Here is a 20569-nt window from a genome sequence, read left to right as displayed (position 1 = left end):
TCTCCCACACACCTGCCTACAGGCCCTTCCCCTACACAGACCTAGTTCAGACCCTTCTCCCCCCAGACACACCTGTGTCCATGCCCTTTTCCCACACACACACCCCTGTGTCCAGATCCTCCCCCGGACACACACACAAATACTAAGCTCTGCTCTGGAAAAGTGAAAATGCTGGTCTCCTTAACCTTTCCCATCAGGCCAAGACATGCTCAGCTCTCAAGTGATAGTTAAATGTCACAGCCCCCCCACCCCCGACTTCTCAATATTGAATGTGTAAATGAATGAGTGGTATTATACTAACCATAAAAGACTACCAATTTTTAAGTGTCAGGGCCCTGCACTAAGGTCCTTCACAACAGCATGCCAGTAAGTACACATATAAAACTACGAGGTCAACAGAATGGTTTTCATTTTATAGACAACCAGATGGACACTTGGTCAGGTTAGATAGCTTCCCTGGGGTCCTACAGCTGTCCCATCCAAAATCCATGCTCTTCTCCACTGCATTAAACTAATGAACAGAGAGAGGAACAGCTGGGATTGCACCCCAGGCATTGGACTCCAGTTCCAGGGCCTCATGACCTTGACTGAAATCAAATCCCAGCAGTCCTCAGATATCAGTCAAGGCAATTATCTCCAAGGCAATGTTAAAGACAAGAAAGGGGAAGGAAGACAAAACTGTTTAAAGAGCTAGAGGTGAGATCCAAATTTAGCTTACCCTTCTCAAGTGTAGAATCTGACCTCATACAAAGAGAAATATATCGTTGCCTCACTTTGCTGGGTTCATGTTTTTATTTACCCTGACATGATACCCGCTGAGAAGGGATTCCATCTGGACAAGGGAGGCTACGCTGACTTGGACCAGCAGCCAGTTTCACTAATCAGAAGACTACAGGACCACCGCATGACCTCTGCAGTCTAATGCTCCAATGGAGACTCTAGGGGCCTGAGAAGTCACAGGCCACATGTGAATGAGCCACAGAAGCAGATGAGAAGCCTGTGACCAGTTCCAAAATAAGTCCAACATTTGGCATTACCTGTCTACCCTCACCTATCAGCATGTCAGAATCCTGAAATGAAAGAGTTTAATCAAAGAGTCAAGTCTGGTTCACAGGCACTGACTGCACACTGAGTACTAATGATGGTCTTACTATGACTCCCACTGGATACAGAAGAGAAGGCATGGTCGTCCGTCCCGCCTGCCCCCGTCCTCCCCTCCTTCCCTCCCCACGCCTGCCTTGGACAGAAGCAGCTTACTGACACAACTAAAGGGCGCTGTGATACCTTTTATAACTAAGGAGGACCCAGTTTTAAGACCCCAAGGGATGCAGGGAAACACCTGATTTAATGTTGGGTAGTTGAAGAATGGTCTAAATTCTAATCTTAGAATGGTCTAAATTCTAATCTGTCATATGGATCTTCAGTAGTCATTTCAGTGGTCTGTGCTTCAGTGCTGTCCATAGAGTAAGAGCTACTGACATTTATGTATCTTACCAATGACCTAATCCAACCATCTCCAAACTTTTGGGCACCAGGGACCAGTTTTACAAAAGACAATTTTTGCCCCGCCTGGGGTAGGGAGATGGGAATGACTTCTGGAGGAGTCAAGTGAATTACATTTCTATTATTATTACATCGGAATGTGTGTTATATATGTGAACTAATTATACAACTACCATAATGCAGAATTAGTGGGAGTCCTGAGCTTATTCTCCTGCAACTAGATGGACATCACTGCCCCAGCTCCACCTCAGATATCACGAGGCATTAGGTTCTAACGGGGAGCACTCACTCAACCTAAATCCCTCGCATGTGTAGTTTATGGCAGGGTTTGAGTTTCTATGAGAATCTAACAGGCCACTGACCAATACCAGTCCACAGTCCAAGTGGTGGAGGGACCACAGGCCTAATCAATTCACAAGCCTTTACTGGGTGCCAGGATCTATCCAGGCCCAGAATGAATTCAAAGCAGTGACAAGAAGACTGCCCATTCCTATTTTCCTTTTTCTCCTCTATTTTCAATTTTTTTAGGTTCCTTTTTTCCCCACTTTCACTCACCACTGTACTAACCTGGAAGTAATAGCCTGTCTAGATGAGAAGCTATCATAAGCAAAGGACGGAGTCGTGAGCAAGTAGTATGACTGGAGGGCAATAAGGAGGGTGATCAGTTGTCTGGGTTGACCCTGAAAACGAGGGTACAGTATCTCAGCATGTGGGACGTTCAAGGTTGAAACAGGAATGCTCTTAGCCAACTGAGATGACTGATCATCCTACAGTACGTATTACTAGAACACTACAGTTGGAAGGATGACTTAATGTAATGAAGAAGTAGAGCAAAGGGGAAACGGGTTTAGAAAAAGTCTACATTTCCTTAGTCTAACACCTTCTCACCCTTTGAGACCAACTGCAGGTGTCACATTCTCTGTGAATTTCTTCCTGAACCCTCTGGGATGAAGGCAATCCCCTTGCACTGGGTTTCCAGAGGCCTTCAAGCATCTCACCAAATTGCTGTACCAACAACAAATACAATGATAGTTGTATATGCAGGCTTCGAACAAGACTGTGTACCCTCCGAAGGCAAGAACTGTGTGCTTTGCAAATTTAGATTATTTAAGTTCACTTCAGATAATAAGACATCACATACCACTGTATTTTTGTAAAAGATGTTTAAAGTTTTGTAACACTACAAACTCTTTAAGTATTTACTGGAAACTTATTTAAGAATGAGGATTCAGATTCCATAAAATACATATGGAAAATCTGAGTCTCTAATTGGGGCACCATAATTTTTAAGAGATTAGTGCCTCACTATTTTGCTCATGAGCTGAACAATGTGATTGTTGTGTGCCGCTAAGAACGAAACTGAAAAATCACAGAAAAAAGCTTTTCCTGGAATTTCTGGGTAACATACCAAGTTGCATTATTTAGAACTAATACTTTGACCTCTATTAACTACAAGGGTTGCAATTCAATTAGTGGTTTTGTAGCAAGTCTTAGAAACTGTGGGAACCCTGCCAGAGATATTTATGAACAGAACTACAAGAAAGAATTTAAACGGGAATATTGTGAAATCCATTGTCTACAAGCCGGATTCTGGGGTGTATGAACGTTGGAATAGAACATTTAGAGAATTCTCTAAAGAGAATTCTCAAAAAACAACTCTGACTAGTTTTCAAATAGGAATTTGAATTTGAAATCTAGGAATCTGCACCAGATTAAATGTACAAACAAGCAAGATTTGTGTAATGTGAACTACAGAAAATGTGAGACTAGAAGAAAACGCACTGAAAGCTGAAATGCTCCAGGAGTGAAAGTGCGGCTCCTTGAATCACAGCAGGAGAGATGGTGCCCTCGGGAACACACAGCCTCTCTCTGGGAAGACAGCACCTGGGGCCAAGCCAGGCTGAGTGCTTTACTGCTGCTGACAGTAGTGGGCTGATGCACAGGGGTGGGAGTCCACGAACAGCAAGTGGGCTTCTCGTCCCATGCTGCCACCTCCTGGGTTGGCCTCTTTCTGTCCCTGCAAACCTCACCTGTCACCCTCGGTGGTGCTACCACACATCTCCCCTATCCTTGGTCAGTGAGGGCAGCCAGCACCTCCTCTCCACCTGGATTACCTTCACCTAGACAACTGCCCCAGTCTCCTGCTTTCCAGTCTGGCCCCCTCCAGCCCACCCTTCCTTCTGCTGCCAGTGTCCTTCCCAAACCACACCGAGCTGTGTCACCAAACCCAGGGTCCCTCATAAAGAAGTTGAGTCTCCTCAGCCCACCCCCAACACCTTTCCCACCAGCCACACTGCATCATTCCTTGTGACCCTGCTGCACCTCTGGGTATGTCCCTGTCTGCTCTCAGATTCTCTCTCCAGTCATGCTGTCTCTGTGTTAGGAACCACAATTCCCAGGTTCCCCTGACATATGGCTTCTGGCCAGATTTGGCCAGTGAGAAGTGGTGGTGCAGACGGTTCAAGGCTGGGAGGAAGGGACAAGCTAGGGTACTCTCCCTCCTCACGAAAGCTGCTAGAGGGTGGCCTCTCCCTCCTCCTAGGTCCCAGGTCCTGCCAGGAGGCACCAGTTCCTGACTCAAGTAACACCAACTCCTTCTCCTCTTCATCCCTGAAGCCTGGGGGCTGTGGCCCTTTCCTTCTACTGCTGGTCTGAGTTTCGTCACTGTCTTCTGTTTCTCAGCTGTGTAAAAATAACCCCTGGATTAGATTCTCTTTGTTTGAAATACCCAGAGACACTTCTCCCAACTGATAGACAGGAGCTCCGCCTAACTAAGTTTTAGTAATTCAAATTACTGTTTCCCTCCTATCCAAGTCAGATGCTTTCTCTGTGAGCTCGAGCATGGCTCTGTTCCAGCACTTACCACACTCTCTATCATTCTGCTTTCCTTGTCTGGTTTCTCCTCTCGCCTCTTAGCAGACTTTGAAAAGTTCTTTGAAGGCAGAAACCATGTCTTATTTCACTCCCTTCTCAGCGCTCAGTCTGCTAAACACCTGACTGCCCAGGTGAAGATAACACTGCTGGTTTTGCACACTCCAGGTCTGTCAACCTAATGTCTGGGGCCAGGCGATTCTCTGCTGTGGGAGGGGCCCTGTGCTTCCCATGATGTTTAGCAGTGACTGTGGCCACTGACACTCCTGGGAAGAAGACATATAATAAACAGAGAACATGCTGACAGTCACAAAAGTGCCATTAATTCATTTTACAGTGGTTTCTTCTAAGCAACTACGATTCATTTATTTTTGTTTCTGAGACACAGACTCACTCTGTCGTCTGGTCTAGACTGCCATGGTGTCAGCCTAGCTCACAGCAACCTCAAACTCCTGGACTCAAGAGATCCTCCTACCTCAGCCTCCCGAGTAGCTGGGACTGTGGGACTATGACCATCATAATGCCCTGATAATGTTTCTATTTTTAGTAGAGATAAGGTCTCCCTCTGGCTCAGGATCTTGAACCTCTGAGCTCAAACAATCCACCTGCCTCAGCTCCCAAAGTGCTGGGATTTTAGGTGTGAGCCATCTCACCCAGCCCCAATCTATCATTTTTAATCATAAAACAGAATGTTTTCTTTATTGTTTAATGGTGCTGATGAACAATAAAAAAAACTGTAATACTGCTAGGGATGACCGTTTCCTATAGGAGGAAGTTCAACTTTATGACTAGTCTTTCTTGCAATGGTGTATCTAACCTTGTAAATAACTCCTTAGATATTCAATTACAAAATTTAATAATATGGAACAGTAAAGGCTGACCTGTTAATAATTACAGCCACACAGTCACTTTTTAACTAACAATGCAGATATTTCATTTTAATTGGTAATCAATTTATCTACCAAAGTTTAGTAACTTAAATGCTCAGATGACACAAAATGTACACCTGAGTTATTATAGCAATTAAGAATTTTATAAATGTGGGCAGTGCCTGTGGCTCAAAAGGGTAGGGCGCCAGTCCCATATGCCAGAGGTGGCGGGTTCAAAGCCAGCCCCCACCAAAAATGGCAAAAAAAAAAAAAAAAGAATTTTATAAATGAAAGGTGGTGCCTGTGGCTCAAGGAGTAGGGCTCCAGCCCTAGATACTGGAGGTGGCAGGTTCAAGCCCGGACCTGGCCCAAAAAAAAAAAAAAAAAAAGAATTTTATAAATGTTTCACAACACACTTAAAATACGATCTTTGAAATTAATACTTAAATGTAGATATTGATGAGATATACTTTGACCCATAAATCTCAATGTTAATCAGCAAAAGCTGAATAAAAAATGTTTAAAGAAGAGCTGGACATGCTGGCTCATCTCTACAAACCCAACAGTTTGGGAGGCCAAGGTAGGAAGATCAAGATCAGCCTGGGCCACAGAGACAGACCTCTACAAAAAGTAGAAAAATCAGCTGGGCATGATGGTGCGTGCTGGTAATTCCCAGCTACCTGTGAGGCTGAGGCATGAGCATTGCTTAAGCCAGGAGGCTGAGGTTGCAGTGAACTATGATAATCCCACTGCACTCAAGTCTGGGCAACAGAGTGAGCACCTGCCTCAAAAAAAAAAAAAAAAAAAGTCTTCAAAGAGTTACCTAAAGTCCCTGTGATTATCAGAAAAATATTTCTTCTATAAAATATTTTTTCCTTAAAATATAACCCATGGTGACAAGTCTTTCTCACATGCTTGACAGGGGCATCACTGCCCCCTCCTCGTGGTAGGTCCCTTCTTTCATTCCCATGTCTTTCCTGGAATCTTGCTGAAATCAGATGTCTGACCAGATGCTGAGAATTCCAGTGTCCCACGTTTTGTAAATGGGTTGGTTGTATTCTAAAGGGTTACTTACACAAGCAATATGCTTCCCCACAGGAGGGATCTAAATATTCTCTTCTTCAATCAGCCCACCAAATTATAATACAGCCGCCATTGAATTTAACCACAATTTACAACATTTCTATAGGCTCCAGCCTGGGTTCTAATCCCAGGGAGGAGCTGTCACCCCTATTCCCAAACCTACCACTAGACACAGTCCCTCTCCTTCCTAGCAAAGGGAAGAAGGCCCCTCACCCACGTACCTGGTGTCCTCAGCACCTCTCTGTGTAAGGGGTGTGGCGGTGCCAGCAGCTTGGGCTGCATGTAAATAAATATTTAATCATTTACGTCAATGTCTGTGAATTGAGAGTACAGGCAGAACCCTAGTGGAGAAGATTGAATAATCGTATCTCTGGCAAAGGGTCAATTTCATACAAGCACGTGATTGCCTTGGCTTGTCTTATGGGGGTTACTAGGCTAAACCACATTCCTGTGGGTGAGAACAGTGTTTCGCAGATGGTGATACGCATTGCTTTGTTCATCCTCTAGGGCAGTGGTTCTGGTTCTCAACCTTCCTAATGCCGCAACCCTTTAATACAGTTCCTGTGGGTCACGAACCACAGGCTGAGAACCACTGCTCTAGGGTGACAGGTGGAGAAAACAAAGATTTACAAAGGTGCCCCTTAGACTAGAGAGGAAAATCTTGCTTCTGCCTCTAATGTTGAGGGTCAGGCAGGTGTGGCCAGCGATATAAGGGGCAGGTAAGGTCTAGGCATCCTCCTCCACTGCCCTTCCCTGCCCAAAGAGTGACAGACTCTGAGCCCCTCTTCCCCTATACCTTGGGACAAACGTGGAACACTTCAAGAGGCCTCTGCCCCTCCACAGCTCTGACGATGGCCATGTGTCCTGACTCCTTACAGTTCATCCCTGTCCACCCTGTTTCTCGTGGTAAATGAATCTTCTGCAGTAACTACCAAAGTTCACGGGTAGGACTACCTAATGCCTGCAACCAAAGCCAAAACTGATGTCACCACGGAGACCGCACCTCCCCCACATTTGCCATTCAGAGCAATGTAAGTTTTCCAGATGGATGGCCCTAATCTTGAAGGCACTTTGAAGGTCACTGGAGCAAAAACAATGTCTCTGCTTGCTGAAGGCAGACTGAAGCCATGCGTCATGGGGTTCATGAGCTACGACACTCCTATAGTGCCGTCAGCACAGACACCCCCCTAAAACGAACAGCACAACTCTTATATCCAGTGGTTAATTGGACATACTTAACTGTGTGTAGGAGCATTTATTTGTGTTGCATTTTCCCGGCATTTATTTTGGTGCTCAAGTGTTTCATTTTTGCATAAAATGTGTTTTCAGGCAGACCCCCAATTTAAAACACTGCATTCCGAGGAAGTAAGATCAACCTTCGACTCCATCTCTATCCAGGAGCCAATTAGGCCCAAATTTTACAGGCTGTCCCAGCCCATTCAGCCGTCACCCAGGATGGAGGCCCCGAAAAGGCCCTTTCCCTGCTTCGTTCAACCAAATATCTCATATTCTTAAATTAGACACATTAAAGTGGTTGCTGAAATGCCTTCTACCTCCTAATCTAAACTTTTTCTAATTAAACTGACATCTGGATGTTGTTTCCTTCCCTGTGAGCCCTTCACACCTCTTGGTATGAACACCCTCGTCAAGGAGACACATGATGGCACCGTGAAAGGACGCCAGTACCAAACGAAAAAAGCAGGAGGCGACCAGCTACCACTCCCAAGCAGAGGTCCCTTGCTCACCCCTCCACCTAATGGCACAGCCCACTCTGTGCACCAGCCCGTCCCGGAGCGACAGTGTGCTGGAACATAACACACACACAGAACTCAGGAACAGTGTGCCCCCACACCCCACTGCCATGACTCCTTTGACAAGGTGCTTAACAGTATCTTAAATATGCCAGATGCTTGTGAGGGCCTAAAATGAAAGCAAGCACTATATTCTGTCTTTTGCAAGAAGTTTAATACTAGCTCAGTCTAGGTGCCCCCCCCCAAAAAAAACCCCCAAACCCACAAAAAACAAAACAATCGAATGAAGAATTATTAACATTTAAATATGTTGAACCCAGAAAAGGAAAGTAGAGCATCCAAGATGGGACGAGGGTCAGCCTTTACCAGGCAACTGCACTTGCTAGTTGAGCATCCCCAGGCAATTAGTTAAGAGAGCAGATTTGCTGCAGAGAGCTGCAGACTTGATGCAAAGAACCGGGTGATGACTGATAAGACCCAGGAGCATCCCTCTCAGTTTAAGAGCAAGGTTCAGGTAAAGAAGGAGAGGCATGAGCTGAGGCTCAGAATTTCAGGGTTAAGGGTTCTTTGCTTTGACTGGCTTTGTTATGTGACTTGGGTTAGTCACAAAAGATCTTTGACCTCAGCTTTCTCAATGGGATCCTTAAATCTGAGAGTAGTTGACAGGGCTATTAGGAGGAGGAAAAAGTGCACTGTAAAGAATATATTCTTAATGAAATATTAATGATTCTCAGGGCATGGCACCTCTTTAGGTAAAGTATAATGTTGATAGGTAGAGGTCACTGTTAATAGAAAAGGATTCTAGAGCAAAGTTTCTACATCAAAAAGAAATGAAGTACACTGCTGGGAAGACAACAGATTTAAGTTTATTAAAAGTGCACCTCCACCTAGGCAGCCTATAAGGTGCAGAAAAGGCCCCAGCAGGCACAGGTGGCAGCTGTGTGATACACAGATGGAAGCATCACACCCCATCTGCAGCTCAAAGGTCAAGGCCACATGGAGGTCACATGCACTGTGCATGGTCAGGGCCCAAAGAAAGAATATCTGAATGTAGAGGTGGGAGAATGTCACTGCTTTTCCCAAAGAACTCCTCAGAAACCAAATAGATAGTAAATGCCATTATTTCATTTTTAAGTTAGCTCTTTTCCCCATGAATATGGATATTCTATGACGTAGACTTCTTTTTAACCCTATGAGACATAAACATCAGAAATCTCAAAATTTTGAACAAGCAGTATTCTAAATGTCAACATATAAGTTGTTTGTTCAGACTTTGGGACATACTCTATAAGATTCTCATATTATCTCCCCAATCCCACCTAATTCATTGTGTAAATAAACTATGTTAAAAATAGTAATAAGGGATTGGCACCTGTAGTTCAGCGGCTAGGGCACCAGCCGCATACACTGGAGCTGGTGGGTTCAAATCTAGCCCAGGCCTGCCAAACAACATGACAACTACAACCAAAAAATAAAAATAGCCAAGCATTGTGGTGGATGCCTATAGTCCCAGCTACTTGGGAGGCTGAGGCAAGAGAATCGCTTAAGCCCAAGAGTTTGAGGTTGCTGTGAGCTGTGATGCCATGGCACTCTACCCAGGGTAACATAGTGAGACTCTGTCTCAAAAAAAAAAAAAAAAAGTAATAGGATTGCCATATTAAAATTTCATTAGTAATAGACTAAAATCAACAAATGCTCATAATTCTATAGATGATGAACCAGATTTCTTTAGCTTAGAAGCTCATCAAATGGCAGAAGAAGAGGGAGGAAGAAATCGTCCTCCTTCCAGGAGGAGTTAGACCCTTCCAGGTCTTCTGCAGCAGGTGCCCAGTCTGGCATTCTCTGACCCTTCTCACTGCAGCATCCTTTCTGAGCTGTTCCCACCCTATCAGCCTACAGTGCTCCCTAAGACCAGTGGGCATGTCTGCTTGTGACTGTCTTCCTTCAACTTCTTGGCCAGGAATTCGTCCTCAGTGCTGCAGAGACAGGGGCAAAGACGAACAGTTGTGCAAAGATGCAAACTCACTATAAGTCCCCCCCACTGTGACCTGCTACCGCCGCTCGGCCCTGCAGTGGGGGCAGCCACACGCCTCACGCTCAGGGCCCTGCTAACTCCCTTGAGTGTGCCTTGTTTGCCTGATTGCTATGTAGTGTTCGTTCTCCCAGAGGCAGTGACTTCAGGGCTCAGGGATAGGTGTAGTTGGCAAGAGCACCTAGTTGGCAAAGAAGCGTGCCTGTGAGGCCTGGCCGCCCATCCAGCAAGCATAGCCTGACTTTCATGTCTTCAGTATCTGGCAAACTGCCTGCAAGGCATGTGCTTCAACAGGACCGATTTGACCATACTCAAATTTCATTTAAAAATGAACCCTGGCTGGTTTGATCCTGGGTTTTGGCACCAAAAAAAAAAAAAAAAAAAAAAAAAAATCAATCCTGGCTTCATTCAGAATTTCCAAGTTGTGGAAGCAACCTAAGTACCCATCGAGCCATGAATGGATCAACAAACTGTGGTATGTGTAGTACACCATGGAATATTATGCACCATGGAGTATTAAATGGAGATTTTACATCTTTTACATTTACTTGGAGTTAAAATACATTCTTCTTAGTAAAATATCACAAATCCATACTAATATGAAATCAATATGTAAATTATATGTTCCTAAGAACAATAAAACACTATTATAGTCCAGTCTGGGGATAGAGGGAAGCAGGAGGGGGAGGACGTATGGCAGAGGGAGGGAGGGCATGAGGCGGGACCTCACCTAATATGCACATTGTGAGGGTGAGGGGCTCTTTTACAAATGGAACTTGGCCCTGGAAGTGAGAACAATGTAACTTAAATATTGTACACTCATATTAATTTGAATAAGGTTTTAAAAAAATAAAAAATACATATAGCAAAAAAATAAAAATAAAAATCAACCCTGGCTTCACCCCCTCCAAAACGACAAAAACAACAAAACCCTGCCGAAGTCTGCTAGTTCATTTCTTTTCCAATCGTAATTTCAGAACTATAGTGATACGGCAATCCACTAAGTCCCAGAGGCCCTTCCTAGACCAAGTGTCCTGATGCAACAGTGCCAGGTGATTTGGCAACAGCTGCACCTCAGTTGCCCCTGGGGCAGTTACATAAGCATTTCCAGGTCCTGTGCAGGTAACAAGGCCTGCAAAGTTACCTAAGACTGCCATCATCTGAACAAATGTAAATTAGAAAGGAACACGATGGTCTTCCATTTAAATGAGGTTCCTGTGGTTTGTTTCCTTCATCTTTCAAACATATGTGCATTCATGGGCTCACTCAAGTTTCTGTGGTCCTTCTGTGGGTGGAACTGGGGCAGGCCCATTGGAAGAATGATGAACAGCAGACCAGCTCAGCCATCAGAGGGCACCAGCCAAGTGGGAAGAGATATGATTAAGTAAGTCCTAGTGGTGTTATGACACCTGAACTGGCCTCCTTCAGAAAAGACATGATGCTAGAATGTCAGAGAGATGGTGGGTGGTGGGGGCAGCAAGAGCCTGAGACAGAGACGCTAGCTAGAGGGCAATGAAGGGAGCCTAAGCCTTTGTAAGCTGTGTTGAGGATTTAGGGTTAATGGCTAGGTGTGGTAGCTCATGCCTATAATCCTAGTACTTTGGGGAGGACAAGGCAGGAGGATCACTTGAGCTCGGGAGTTCAAGACCAGCCTGACCAAGAACCCATCTCTGCTAAAAAAGAAAAAATGTATACAAATACATATAGTACATATAAATAACATATAAATATGTAAGATTATATAAATTATGTATATAAAAATAATATATAAAATATATTAAAATATTAAATTTTATAAATTATATATAAAATAATACATAGGCTCAGCACCTATAGCTCAAGTGGCTAAGTGCCAGCCACATACGGAGCTGCAAGGTTCAAATCCAGCCAGGGTCTGCCAAAGAACAACTACTACAACCAAAAAGAAAATAGCTGAGCATTGTGGCAGGCGCCTATAGTTCCTGCTACTTGGAAAGCTGAGCAAGAGAATCACTTAAGCCCAGGAGTTGGAGGTTGCTGTGAGCTGTGATGCCACAGCACTCTACCCAGAGCAATAGCTTGAGGCTCTGTCTCAAATACAATAAATAAATAAAATAATATATAATATATAAATTATATATAATATGTATTAAATATATAAACATATATATGTATATGTATATATAAACTAGCCAAGCATTGTAGTAGGTACCAGCTCCTTGAGAGGCTAAGGCAAGAGGATCACATGAACCCAGGAGTTTCAGGTTGCTGTGAGCGAGGCTGACAACTTGAACATCCTTTCATGATAAAAACTCTCAACAAACACGGTATACATAGAATGTTTCTCAACATAATAAAGGCCATATACGACATGCCCTTTATACCTAATCTCATACTCAATGTGCAAAGCTGAACGTTTTTCAAGTTTTTCCTCTAGGATCAAGAACAAGAGAAGGATCCCCACCATTCTTGCCACTTCTAGTCAATATATGATTAGAAGTCCTAGCCAGAGCAATTAATCAGGACAAAAAATAAAAGGCATAAAAATCAGAAAAGAAAAACATAAGTTGTGTACTAACAACCTGATCTTATATAGAGAGAACCCTAAACACTTCACCAAAAAAACTGTTAGAACTAATCAACTGATTCGGGAAGGCTGCAGGAGGCAAAAGCAACACGCAAACCTTCACTGCATTCCTATACACTAACAAAGAACTATCTGAAAAGAAATCAGGAAAATAATCTCATTCACAATAGCAACAAAAGGAATAAAATACTCAGCAAGCACTTTAACCAAGAAGGTGAAGGATCTATACGCTGGAATTTTTAGTTTTTATTTTTAGAGACAGAGTCTCACTTTGTGCCATGGCATCACAGCTCACAGTAACCTCCAGCTCTTGGGTTAGGCAATTCTCTTGCCTCAGCCTCCCAAGTAGCTGGGACTACAGGTGCCCATCACAACGCTGGCAACTTTTTTGTTGCAGTTTGGCCGGTGCCGGATTCAAACCCACCATCCTTGGTATATGGGGCCGGTGCCTACTGACTGAACCATAGGTGGCACCCTATACGCTGAAATTTTAAAAACATTAATGAAAACAATTGAAGAAACCACAAGTAAGTGGAAGGATATCCTATGTTCATGGATTGGAAGAATATTAAAATGCCCATGTTACCAAAAGCAATTTACAGATTCAATGCAATCCCTACCAAAATACCAATGACATTCTTCACAGAAATAGCAAAAAAGCCCTAAAATTTATTTAAAACCACAAAGATCCTAAATAGCCAAAACAATCTGGCGTGAAAAGAACAAAGCTAGAGACATCATATCACCCACCTTCAAAATGTATTACATAGCTGTAATAACAAAAACAACATGGTCCTGACAATAAAGACACACAGACCAATAGAAGGGGAACTCAGGTACACACCCACAAATTCATAGCTAGCCCATCTTTGACTTAGGAGGAAAGAACAGTCTTTTTCATAAGTGGTGCAGGGAGAACTGGAATACTATATGCAGAAGAATGAAACTAGATTCCTATGTTTCTCCATATACAAAATCGTATTAAAATGAATTAAAGACTTAAATCTAAGACCTAAAACTATGAAACTACTAGAAGAAAACACTGGGAAAATGCTCCAGGACTTGGTCTGGGTTAAGATTTTTTATGTAAGACTTCAAAAATACCAGGTGATCAAAGCAAAAATAGACAACTGAAATTACATCAAGCTAAAAACCTCTGCACAGTAAGGGAAACAATCAGCAAAGTGAATAAACAACCCATAGAATGGGGGAAAAAATATCTGCAAACTACCCATCTGAAAGGGATTAATAACCAGGATATATAAGGAGCTCAAACAACTCAATAGGAATATAAATAGATGATCTGGGCCAGGCACAGTGGCTCATGCCTATAATCCTAGTACTCTGGGAGGCTGAGGTGGGTGAACTGCTTGAACTCAGGTGTTCAAGACCAGCCTGAGCAAGACTGATACACCATCTCTACTAAAAATAGAAACATTAGCGGGTGTTGTGGTGGGCACCCATAGGCCCAGCTACTCAGGAGGCTAAGGCAGTAGGATTGCCTGAGTCCAGGAGTTTGAGGTTGCTGTGAGATAGAATGACACCACAATGAGGTAACAGAGTGAAACTCTGTGTCTAATAATAATAATTGATCTGGTTAAGAAATAGACTAAATAGGCTGGGTGCCTGTAGCTCAGCAGCTAGGGCACCAGCCACATGTACTGGGGCTGGCGGGTTAGAACCCAGCCCAGCCTGCCAAACAATAATGACAACTATAACAACAACAACAAAAATAGCCAGGCGTTATGGTGGATGCCTGTAGTCCCAGCTACTTGGGAGGCTGAGGCAAAAGAATCGCTTAAGCTCAAGAGTTAGAGGTTGCTGTGAGCTGTGACACACAGCACTCTACCCAGGGTGACATAAGTGAGACTCTGTCTCAAAAAAAAGAAAGAAAAAAGAAATAGACGAAATATCTGAAAAGACATTTCTCAAAAGAAGACATACAAATGGCCAATAGATATATGAAAAAATGTTTCATATCACTAATCAGATAAATGCAAATAAAAACCACAATATGATGATCATCTCATCACTGTTAAAATGGCTTTTATCTTACGTTACACAGTAATGTTTTTTTAAAAAGGCCTTATAATCCCAGCTCTTTGGAAGGCCAAAGAGGCCAAAGGTGGGCACATCACTGAGATTACAAGTTGAAGACCAGCCTGAGCCAGAGTGAGACCCCTCTAAAAATAGCCAGGAATTGTAGCCTGTAGTCCCAGCTACTTGGTAGGCTGAGGCAAGAGAATGGCTTAAGCCTAAGAGTTTGAGGATGCTATGAGCTATGACGTCACAGAACTCTACTGGGTGCAACAAAGTGAGTCTCTGTCCCCCCCAAAAAGAAAAGAAAAGGCTTATATCAAAAAGTCAGTAACAGATGCTGGCAAGGATGTAGAGAAAGAGGAACCCCCATACAGTGCCGGTGGGAATGCAACTTAGTGGGAGAACGGTACAGAGGTTCCTCAAGAAACTAAAACTAGAACTTCCACATCATCCAGCAATCCCACTATTGGGTATATATATTCAAAGGGAAGGAAATCAATATATCAAAGATGTATCTGCACTTTCGTGTTCACTACAGCACTACTCACAATAGTCAAAATATGGAATCAACCTAAGTACCCATCAACAGATGAATGGATAAAGAAAATGTGGTATACATACACAATAGAATATGTAGCATTATTCAGCCATAAAAAGGTAAAATCCTAAAATTTGCAACAGCTTGGATAGAACTGGCAGCCATTATATTAAATAAATAAGCCAGGCACAGAAAGATAGACATCACATGTTCTTACTCACATTCCAGGCCTTAAAAAAGTTGATCTCATGAAAACAGAAACTAGATTGGGGGTTACCAGAAGTCAGGAAGGGGAGAGGAGGAGAGGAAGAGAAAAAAGAGAATATAAATTTATTACCATTTATCTGTACACTTAAAAGTGGCAAAGATGGTGCTCGCTTCAGCAGCACATATACTAAAATTGGAACAATACAGAGAAGATTAGCACGGCCCCTGGGCAAGGATGACACACAAATTCATGAAGTGTTCTGTATTTCTGGAATTTATATCCCCCCCCCCCAAAAAGTGGCAAAGATGCCAAATTATGTATGTGTCTTTTACCTCAAAAAATACCTTTTTTAAAATGTAGAACAGAATAGGGAGCCTAGAAATTCAGCCCATGCAGATACAGTCAACAAATCTTCAACAAAGGTGGCGAGAATGGGGGGAAGGACAGTCTAGTGGTAAAGGGTGGCGGGAAGACTGGGCATCTACACTAGAAAAATGACCTGGAGCCTTACCTCCCACCACACACAAAACAACTCAAAATGGATTAAAGAATTAAACGTAAAACCTGGAACCCTAAAAATCCTAGAAAAAAAAGAGAGGGGAAAATCTCCTTGACAATGGTCTTGGCAGTGAGTTTTTTCAATGTTACACCAAAAGCACTGGCAACAAAAGTAAAAATAAATAAGTGAGACTGTATCAAACTAAAAAGCACAACAAAGGAAACAATCAACAAAATGAAAAGGAAACCTACTCCAATAGGTGGCTAATATCATACTGTGTAAGGAACTCAAGTCTTCAGCAAAAACAAAACAACCTTCCCACCCATTAAATCAAAACCCAAAAAACCCAATAGCAAATGTGCAAGAGACCTGAACAAAGATTCTTCCAAAGTCATACAAATGGCCAACAGGTATTCTAAAAGGTGCTTTATATCGTAAATCATCAAAGAAATGCTAATCAAAACCACAAGGAGATGTTACGCCCTACCTGTCAGGACGGCTAGTATCAAACAGACCAAAGATGAAAAGCCATGACAAGGGATGGAGAAGAGGACACCCTGCTGGTGGGACTGATGTTGGTACAGCTATCATTGAAAACAATATGGAGGGCCCTCAAAAAATAAAAATGAACGATCATATGACCTAACGACAACTATGCAGTATGCAGTATATATCCAAAAGAAATTAAACTATCATCTGGAAGAGATGTCCACAGCTCCGTGATTCCTTAGAATCAATCTAAGTGTCGACAGATGAGCAGATAAAGAAAATGTGGCAATGTACTTCAAAGAATATTATTCAGCCACAACAAAGAAGGAAATCCTGCCATTTGTGACAACATGGCAGCAGCCAGAGGACATTAATGAAATAAACCAGATAGAGAAAGAAAATTACTGTATGATCTCACTCATATGGAGAATCAAAAACAGTAGTATAATGGTAGATGTCAGGAGCTATGAGTGATGGAAATGGGGAGATGCTGGTCAAAGGGTCCAAAATTTCAGTTTTAATATGAGTGCGTCCTGCAATGTACGATAGTTAATAACACTGTACTGGATACTTGAAATCTGCCAAGAGTAGGTCTTAAATGTTCTTACCACATACTTGAAAACTATTATCTATATGAGGTGACTGACATGTTAATTAGCTTGACAGTGGCAATCACTTCACGACATATACATATATCAAAACTTCATGTGCACACTTTGAAGATATGCAATTTGTATTTTTCAGTTATAGATCAATAAAGTCAGGAAAGAAAAAAAGAACCCTGAGAATGTATCTACATGCATATTTATATATACACACACACACACAAAAGAGAGGGGGAGAGAGAGGAGAGAAACGTGGGGACGGAGGGAGAAAGAAAGTGACTTTGCAACATGCAAGTGGACACATCCAGGAGACAGCTGCAGACATCACTAGACCCGAAGTCAACCAGAGGTCTGGGCCCAAGATGCCTATCCAAGGTTACCAGTCAACTAATAAGGTAATCAGAACCAGAGGAGCAGGCCAATGCAATGGCCTGAGAAACACCTGTGAAAGGACAAGTGGAGATGAGCAGCCTGGAAGAATGAACCCCAGTGAAAACGGCCACACAGGGTAGATTTGGTCAGTGAACAGAGACTGGGAGAGTCTCTGTTCCTATTCACACCTGTTTTGTACCTATTACTCAGGTGTGCTCTGAGAGCACCAGAAGCATGGCACTGATGCCGTCACCTCCTACCAGATGGCCTCTTTTATTTCACCAAATAACCTTTGGCAAGAACCGTCTTTTCATTTCTGATTCCCCTACCCGGTATGTTAAGTATGACAATCTAGCTTTAAGAAAAATCCTGATCTTTCAAAATTAAACATAAAATGAAGTTAAAGGCTTACATCTCTGCTTGCCTGAAGACAACAAAAAGCCTGAGGTTTAACAGAGAAATGGGGATGGGACCTCAAAAATATCTACTCTTAATATCCTAGAAAACATATGCAAATTCAAGTTGAATTCCTAAAATGGCTTGTTCCTAGAGCACCTAAGCCAGATGCTAGCGATGTCTCTGCCTGCACCTCTTCCAATGATCCCAGTGTCTATACTGAGGCAGCAGTGCCGTCAGGGCCCCAGAAGCCATGACTTACCAGGCCTGTTCCCCTGGAGATTAGAAGCTTGTCCAGAAGACAACAGAAGCATAGTTAGTGAAAACTGTTTTCCAGCAGGTTTGTGGGGGGTTTTTTCTTTTCTTTTTTTTGAGACAGAGTCTCACTCTGTCGCCATTGGTAGAGTGCCATGACATCACTACTCAAAGCAACTTCCAGCTCTTGGGCTTAGGCGATCTTCTTGCCTCAGCCTCCTGAGTAGCTGGGACTACAGGTGCCCGCCACAATGCCTGGCTATTTTTTGTTGCAGTTTGGCCGGAGCCAGGTTTGAACCCGCCACCTTTGGTATATGGGGCCAGCGCTCTACCCACTGAGCCACAGGTGCCGCCCAGGTTTGTTTTTCACATAATTTTGGTTATGTGAAAATTTCAGGTTATGAAAGAAAACCATCAACATCCAGTCTTCACTAATGAAGTAACTATAGTATTCACCTCTTGAAGTTCTCACTGAACTTCAATTAAACCAAATACAGAAATTCCTGAAGGCTCATCACCTGTAGCTCAGTGGTTAGGGCGCTGGCCACATACACAGAGGCAGGTGGGTTTGAACCCAGCCCGGGCCTGCTCAACAACGACAACAACAACAACAACAAAAAATAGCCAGGCATCTTGGCAGGCACCTGTAGTCCCAGCTACTTGGGAGGCTGAGGCAAGAGAATCGCTTAAACCCAAGAGTTTGAAGTTGCTGTGAGCTGTGATGCCGTAGCACTCTACTGAGGGCAACATAATGAGACTCTGTCTTAAAAAAAAAAAAAAGGAAAGAAATTTCTGAAGTGGAAGCTCATCTTAACTTTCTTAAGCTGACATAAAAACATCTTTCAGAAAAAGAAAAGAAACATCTTTCAGACCGCTGATTAAAACTGCTTAATAGCCATGGTCCACTGGTTAGCGCGCTGGCCCCACACACCAGGGGCAGCGAGTTTGAGCCTCACCTGGGTCTGACAAACAACAACAACAACAACAACAACAAAACCCTGCTTAATAAATGGAGTTGTCAGATGTTTCTTTTGGCCTAAGGGCTCTGTAAAGGCCTTACTGAGACACAAGGGTGCCATGAACTGAGAACATTTGGGGACCTGTAGCCCCCAAACAGGTAGAGAGGGTTATACCTATTTGTAGCTAAAGATCAATCTGGAACGTCTTCCTGTCCGCGCCGCGAGCTGAGAGCTCCAATCCTGTGCATATTCACGCCTTGGGATGCTGTTCCACGGGGAGATTATGAATTAGACTCTTTAACTTCAACATTCCTCAGGCACAATCTATATCCTGTATTTTATTCCACAGCAGTGCAATCTGGACTTGGAACCACTGTGCGTCTACCCAACAGGACTGCAGAGCACAGGTGAAGCAGCTGTTGGCCACAGAACCTGCCATAACGGGGACTCGCGGGAATAAAGCTGCTCCCCCGCATCATTATTCTGAGAAGCCACCAAGTCCTCTGAACATTCAGTAACTCTGAGCCTCACCTGACAGTAATTGCCTTCCTCCAGGCTACTGACAAAGAATTTCTGTCTCAAAAACGTGAGCCGATTTTGACAAGAACAAGGCTTGTCATCCCTGTTGAAAGCTCTTCAGCAGCTCCCACCAGGCAGCACTGCTCACACTTCACCTCTAAATCACTCCAGGCAAACCAGGTATTCTCAACACTCACAACCACCCTGCTGCCACGCCTATTTCACAGTTGCGAAAATCGGAGGTGAGGGCCTAAGGTCACACAGCAGAACATCTTAGAGCCAGCAATGGGCACCAGGTACCCGGAGGTCTGGCCACCGCATCTGTGCCCTTCACCCACCGCAACCCCGTCTCCCAGCTGGCCTGGCAAGGCCAGTTCACACCTTGGGCAACCAATGGACAGAGCAGGTTACTGAAAGCAGGAAACTTCTCTAAAGTTCCACGGTTTAACTTTACATGTCACATACATTTTACATTCTTTTCCTAAGATCTGTCTTTATAAAACACAGTGCTTTCTACCTCACACCCGTTAGGAAGCCAATTATCAAGAAAACAGGAAATCAGTAACAGTGAAGGTTTGGAGAGGGTAGAAGCCTTGTGTGCTGTGGGGGGAATGTGAACTACCACGGCCTCTGTGGAAAATGGCACAGCAGCTCTGTGCCAAGTTACACACTGAACTACTGCACTCGACAAGGATTCCACTTCTAGGCAGGACCCAAAAGAAGTGAAAGCAGAGACTGAAACAGATATTTGTACATCCACATTCACTGCAGCACTATTCACAATAGCTGACAGGGAGAAATCACCCAATGTCCATTGATGGACAAAAGGTAGCATATGCGTACAACAGACTATTATTCAGCCTTAAAAATAAAAGAAATCCAGAGACAGTACGATATGGATGAATCTTTTTTTATTTTTTTTGAGACAGAGCCTCAAGCTGTCCCCCTGGGCAGAGTGCCGTGGCATTACAGCTCACAGCAACCTCCAACTTCTGGGCTCAAGCGAGTCTCCTG

The 20569-nt window shown here is 43.4% G+C and overlaps 1 protein-coding gene and 1 non-coding gene across 4 annotated transcripts in view; one reads left to right on the top strand and one right to left on the bottom strand.

The window, feature by feature from the left end:
• The window catches only part of SPATA13 (spermatogenesis associated 13), a 144003-nt gene that overhangs the window by 74738 nt on the left and 48696 nt on the right, over positions 1-20569 (bottom strand). The window lies entirely within an intron of this gene.
• LOC111727446 lies at positions 15624-15730 on the top strand. Its single transcript, XR_002775007.1, has one exon. It is a non-coding gene; the product is annotated as a U6 spliceosomal RNA (small nuclear RNA).

Source organism: Otolemur garnettii, unplaced genomic scaffold (assembly GCF_000181295.1).
Source record: "Otolemur garnettii isolate 467f Iridium unplaced genomic scaffold, OtoGar3 scaffold00106, whole genome shotgun sequence".
Classification (NCBI taxonomy): Eukaryota; Metazoa; Chordata; class Mammalia; order Primates; family Galagidae; genus Otolemur; species Otolemur garnettii.
This window is presented reverse-complemented; position numbering and strand designations above follow the sequence as displayed.